We start from the raw sequence: 6,297 nt of genomic DNA on the forward strand, positions 1-6,297 counted from the left end.
AGACCTGTGAGTAGCTTCATTTATCATTTTCTCACAGCCTGATTCAGAGGCAAAATCTAAAGCTCTTAAGCCATGGCGATCGGTAGGAGAGATAGAACTTAACCACTCCCTATGGTGAGCATTAAAATCACCAACAAGGACAAAAGAAGCCTTTCTATCATCTTCTTGTATCTTAGCCATAATGGTAAGAAGACAATCGAGGATAGAATCATCTATGTCTGGATTCCGGTAGATCGAACACAAATAAAAGTTGCTATGCCTGCCACAAACTTATATTACCTGAATCTCATGACATCCACATTGATAGCAGGACTTATGAGAAGCAGGGTACTCGGTCCTAATATACACCGCCATTCCCCTGGCCCTAGGGATGGCATCCCGTTTCAACATTATTGGCTTCTTAAAACCAGTTGTAAGGAGCTCAGATAAGTGCCTCATATTAGAAACCAAAGTTTCTGAGCACAAAAGAATATCATACTGTCTGGACGCAACTGAAAGGTCTTGGATATTTGCATGAAGACAACGAATATTGCAATACAGAAGGCGACATTGACGAAATCTAGGACGTACTGGTCCCGGATTTAGCTCAATGTCTCCAGACAGCATAAGAATTAATAGAAATAAAAAAGAGACATCATACTTAAAAACTAGATTAACAAGAATTATAACAAAAACAATACGTACAGAATTATAAACAAAGTGATTGATGATACCCATAGACTATAGTAAAAAGTTGGAAAACCTGGTCAACATGGAGGAGCCGATACACCATGCAAGGCTAAATACCCTCCATGATAGCCACTTCAACTGAGGGGAGGACAGTAAGGATGGTTTTGAGAAGAAAAAGAATCAGAAAAAGGAAAAAGACAACCTCTTGATAAACCACCAGGCATCCATGGCCCTTCTATTAAGCCTGCCCAACACACCATTTAAAAAAACAAGAGGAAGAGGAAAAAAAAGAAAAAAAAATAAGATAAAATAGTATGCCTGAGTGTACCCTTAAGCAAGAGAACTCCAACCCAAGACAGTGGAAGACCATGGTACAGAGGCTATGGTACTACCCAAGACTAGAGAACAGTGGTTTAATTTTGGAGTGGCCTTCTCCTAGAAAAGCTGCTTACCACAGCTTAAGAGTCTCTTCTACCCTTACCAAGAGGAAAGTACACTGAACAAATTGCAGTACAGTAATTAACCCCTTGGGGGAAGAAGTGTTAAGTATCTCATTGTTGTCAGGTGTATGAGGAAAGACGAGAATATGTAAAGAATAGGCCAAACTATTCTGTGTAAGTGTATGCAAAGAAAAAATAAGCCGTGACCAGAGATTGGGATCCAATGCATTACTGTCTGGCCAGTCAAAGGATCCAATACCTATCTAGTGGTAGTATCTCAATGGCCGGCTGGTGCCCTGGCCAACCTACTACCTTGCTATATATATAAATATATTACATTTGTTTATTACATGGGAGATATTTGAATTATTATAACAATTACATTTTATGAAGCTTGCCCTTATGAAAATTGGGCAGGGCAAGGATCTAAAATCCTCCAGTTTTATTTCAACATGTCTCATTATTTGTATCTTTCTAATATTGGTTAACGATCGTCTGGTTATCACTACTTACTCATTGCTATGCATTTATATTAACTTCTAAAAAGATATTCCAGCTTCACTGATTATGCGAGTCTTTTACTAACAGATTAATATATTTTAGGTATTACAAACCTTACTGGATGTGAAACTTGCTTTAGCCATGATTCATTCTTTTGAATAATTTGCGTGTGCAATCCCTGTTACAACAATTAACACAGCTTTTTCTACAACCATCAATCCTGCTATTACCATTACTATTAGATCTCTAGACAAGTGGAATTAAATTGCTATTACTCTTTTCGTCTTCTTCTTCTTCTTCTTCTTCTTCTTCTCTTCATTATTTTTATTATTATTATTATTATTATTATTATTATTATTAGTTTTTTTTCTCATTTATTATTATTATTATTATTATTATTATTATTATTATTATTATTATTATTATTATTATTATTATTATTATTATTATTATTAAATCCAGTTATAGAAACATTGGGAGAACCCTAAAATCAACCACGTCTTATGTTGAGGTAGAAATCTGTGTCTGTTGGTAGCAGAAACATGATATGCGATGGTTTTCAGCGCTAGCGAGTATAGAAATTGCAACAGGCTTGAGTCATGGTAGTACTTCCTGGTTGTCCCTATAAAGCTGTGAAAAACTGCTGTCCAACTACCATGAAAACTACCTAGGTTGCATCTTCTTCGTCTATCAAATCAGAAAGTAGATTAAAGATTCCTGTCTTCAGTTTCTTCAAAACAGGAGCCTTGCTCTTGCTGAAATGGTACGACACAGTATCACAGCCATTTATTGCATGGGTGCCAAGCAGTTGTGAGTACAATGTGTCGCAAAAGTTTTCACACTTGGCATTTATATCAAGCACTACACCATCCCACTTCTCTATCCGGATGGAGAGATGACTGTGTAAACACTATCAACATGTCCAATAGACCAGTCGAATAGAAATGTCACTGTCGTCATTTAGAATTTGGACCACATCTCTGGCAGCATTGGTGGCTTGAAACAGGTAACTGATGACAATTATGTCTGCTTGTTGATGCAAAAAGACACCCTTACTGTTACTTTCTACTGACACTCCACATCCTAGGTCGAATGCACTACGGAGCTGTGACTGGTTACAATTGTTGACCAGGTTTTTCAAAACTGCCTCATACTTGGCAGAAGTTTCTTTAGGTCAAGATTGAATATGGTTGCACCAACACCAGCTCGACAATACCTCTTTTGGTCTTTTGCTGATAATTCAGCATAATGATCAAATACCAGGATTTTTTTCTGGGGCAGAACATTATGTAAGTCTTGCTTCCATTGACTTTGCCAAGACCTCAAACACTTCCTCAACAAGACCATACCACGTGATACATTAATTATTGGGCATTACTGATTACAGCACCAGGACTTTGAGGCGGACACTACCTCGCTCTAAATTTTTGAACCAATAATCACTTGTTTCCCTTACATAGACAACCATATTCATCAACTATCAATTGAGGAACAGCACACAACTCTTAGCCAAAAATTGGCATTAGTTCCATTCACCTTTGCTGACAATCATGAGTAGCCGCAGAAAAATAGTGTTTACAGGTGATGTGAGTGTTGCATGGAATCTGCTTGGGAGTGGGAGGTAGAAAGCAGTTACCATTTTCACAACCAGATCCAGGGAGTCTGCTACATTGACCTCTGTTTGAGCCACTTGTCCATTGTAGATGTTGTAAAAAAAAATCACTGTTGTTCTCTGTGGGGGGGGGGGATATGTGAACATTTGGGATATCAGTGGGTTTATGCTTCCCAATAAGCAACCCATCTTTTGAGATATTAGAAGGTAGGAGACTACTGTGTCTCATTCTCTTCTACCACACGGTACAATAACTCTGTTAACGTTGCATCCTTCCTTTGCAATCGTATCAGCCTTTTCCTACTCGTCCTACTTTTAACGTTAAATTTTCTATTTCCTCCAAGTCCATTTCTTATTTGTCCTCTGTTAACGGTGCATCCTTTCGTTGCAATCATATCAGCCTTTTCCCTCTCACTTGTTCTACTTCTAACATTGAATTTTCTATTTCCTCCAGGTCTATTTCTTATTTGTCCTCTTGTCCGCTCGTCTGTTGTTTGTCTTTGCTCGGGCCTAATCGGGAGTTGTGTTCTTGATTACCATCAAGGGAATCCTCTTCTTTGGAAAACAAATACTCCAAGTTCAGTTCTCCTTCAATTTCTTTCTTTTCTTTGTCCTCTACTCCTCTCGTCTGTCCTTCAACTTTGCTCGGGGCTATTCGGGAGTTTTAGTCTTCCATACCATCAGGGGAATCCGCTTCTTCGGAAAACAAATGCTCCAAGTTTATCGCTCTTTCAATTTTTTTTTTTCATCAGCAGCCAATTTCTTTTTCATACAGAGACAGGTAGTCTTTTTGGAGTTTAGTCGTAGGATACACTTCAAAGGTTTCTCCCTTACAAGGGAACAAGGCATGAATGGCACTCCACCAACCTCATTACCCAGCAGGACGTCTACTCCTTTGACAGCCATTAAATCCTTTATCGCAAAGTCAAAATCATCCATCACCAGCTCGCGTGACAGTTTCAAATGGCAAATAGGAGTTACCTCCACAACCCCTATTCCCTTAAAAATAACCGAGTTCCCTGTGGGAGAGTCTTCCACCAACGGGTGTACTCCTCGTATCACCACACTATGGTTACAACCTATGTTGTGCAATATCCTGACCATGGTTCGCTCATTCTCATCTATTTCTGCTAACATACCTTCATAGATATATGGTTTAAAGGTATCCACACTGTTTGAGTTCGTCCTGTTCGTCGTGTAAACATTGGATGGTTTATTTTCCTCTGTCTTTTCCCATTTGCTTCTTCGTTTTCACACTCTGCGACATTGAACTATCCTTAATCACTTTGATGACTGCTTTCGGTTGGTTTGATATGACCTTACTGATATGACCTCTCTTGCCACCATTAAAACAGATAATATTAACCCCATGCATGCCTTTCACGATACTTGGAAGAGGATGATTCAACGTTTATTGCTGTGGAACTATCACATTTTGCTTAGGGACAGTACCAGTGCTACTTTCGCTATAACTGTTAAACTCGGTCCCATAGTTATTACTGATCCTAGTTTGGCGAATACTTGACACTTGGTCGGAACGAGGGTTTAAGCTTCATGGACAAGGAGGGTTTACGACTGTTAATATTATAATCCTCACTCAGCGAAGAGGCTTTTTCAAGTCTCTTCTCCTCACTCGCACTCAAGTACATTCGAATGTGTTTAGGAATTACTCGTAGATACTGTTCTAGTATTATCAATTCTTGTACATCAGCCATCTCTTTTATGTTAGGAGCCTATGTCCATCTGTCGAAACATCGTTGTACATGATAAGCGAAATCCATATAAGTCGTTTCCTCGTCTTTTCTCAAACCTCGGAATCTTTCATTAAAATATTCAGGGTCATCTGATACACTTTCAGCACGCTAATCTTCACTTCTTGATACTCCATCCCCTGGTCCTGAGATAACGATAAGTAAGTACTGTGTCCCTTCCTAAAGAACACACTCTGCAATAACACTGACCATTTATCTTCTGGTCAGTTCACTGTTGCTGCGAAAGTTTAAAAGTGATCAAAGAACTCCTCTGGAGTGTCCTCTCTGAACCTTGGAATGACCCTCTGGGCTTCCGACAAATTAAACAAACGTTTTGCCTAGCAGGAGGCGTTTCTGTCTGCGCTGACGACTGTTCACGGGCGTGCCATGGCTCCAGCTCCCGCGTATGCCATGCAATCTCTATGGCCTCATACTTTTCCATTTGTTCTTGTTCTCTTTCTTTTCCTTCCATCCTTCGCACATGTCTTGCAATCTCTTGAGCTTCTTCTCGTTTTTTTTTTTTTCATTTCCTTTTCCAGGTCATTTTTCTTATCTTTCTTCCTCTTCTCGTCTTCTCTCTCTTCCATCCCTTCCTGTTCCCATTTTCTTCTCTCTTTCCATTATCATCAACTTAATAAAATTCTCCTCTGCTGCAAATTGTCGAATCTCAGCCTCTATATCCCTATCTGCTTTCATCCCTTCAGTTTGTGGGTCAACCGGTCTTTGCTTCGCTGAAAATTCATCCTCAGCTTCCTTCAACAGTTTACGAGCTTCAATAATATTCTCTTCCGATAACTTTTACGAGTTTATCAATGCTTCTAAGGTTAGACACTTAATTTGGGCTTTAATTATCCCACCCGTTGCATGGCCGCCACATACCATTAGGATAGGGAACCACTGACCTTCAGTTCCATTAGCTTCAGACAATTCCTGAACACTTGAGTTATTCAAAAACTCTTGTATATCAAATTGTGCCATGTTGTAATTGAACAATATTAATTTTTTTTCCAAAAGTATATCCAAACAATACAGAAAATCTTATCAACACTGTACTATTCGAAACTTTCAATCAAAACACGGCCCAGTTATTGCCAATATGTAAAACAGACTCCCTCGGTGCCAAGGGTGTGGGCACCAAAACCCATTATAATATGGCTCGTGACAGGGAACCAAACATAAAATATAATATATACTATGACTGGCAAGTTAATCAACCTTTCGAATTCTAAACTAACGTGTTCCTTTTAAATTAAAACTCATACGCTTCAAAATATTAATACACAAATTCTGACAAAGTTAAATAACTACCAGACAGAAATATATA

The sequence above is a fragment of the Palaemon carinicauda genome, chromosome 23 (genome assembly GCF_036898095.1).
Source record: "Palaemon carinicauda isolate YSFRI2023 chromosome 23, ASM3689809v2, whole genome shotgun sequence".
Taxonomy (NCBI): Eukaryota; Metazoa; Arthropoda; class Malacostraca; order Decapoda; family Palaemonidae; genus Palaemon; species Palaemon carinicauda.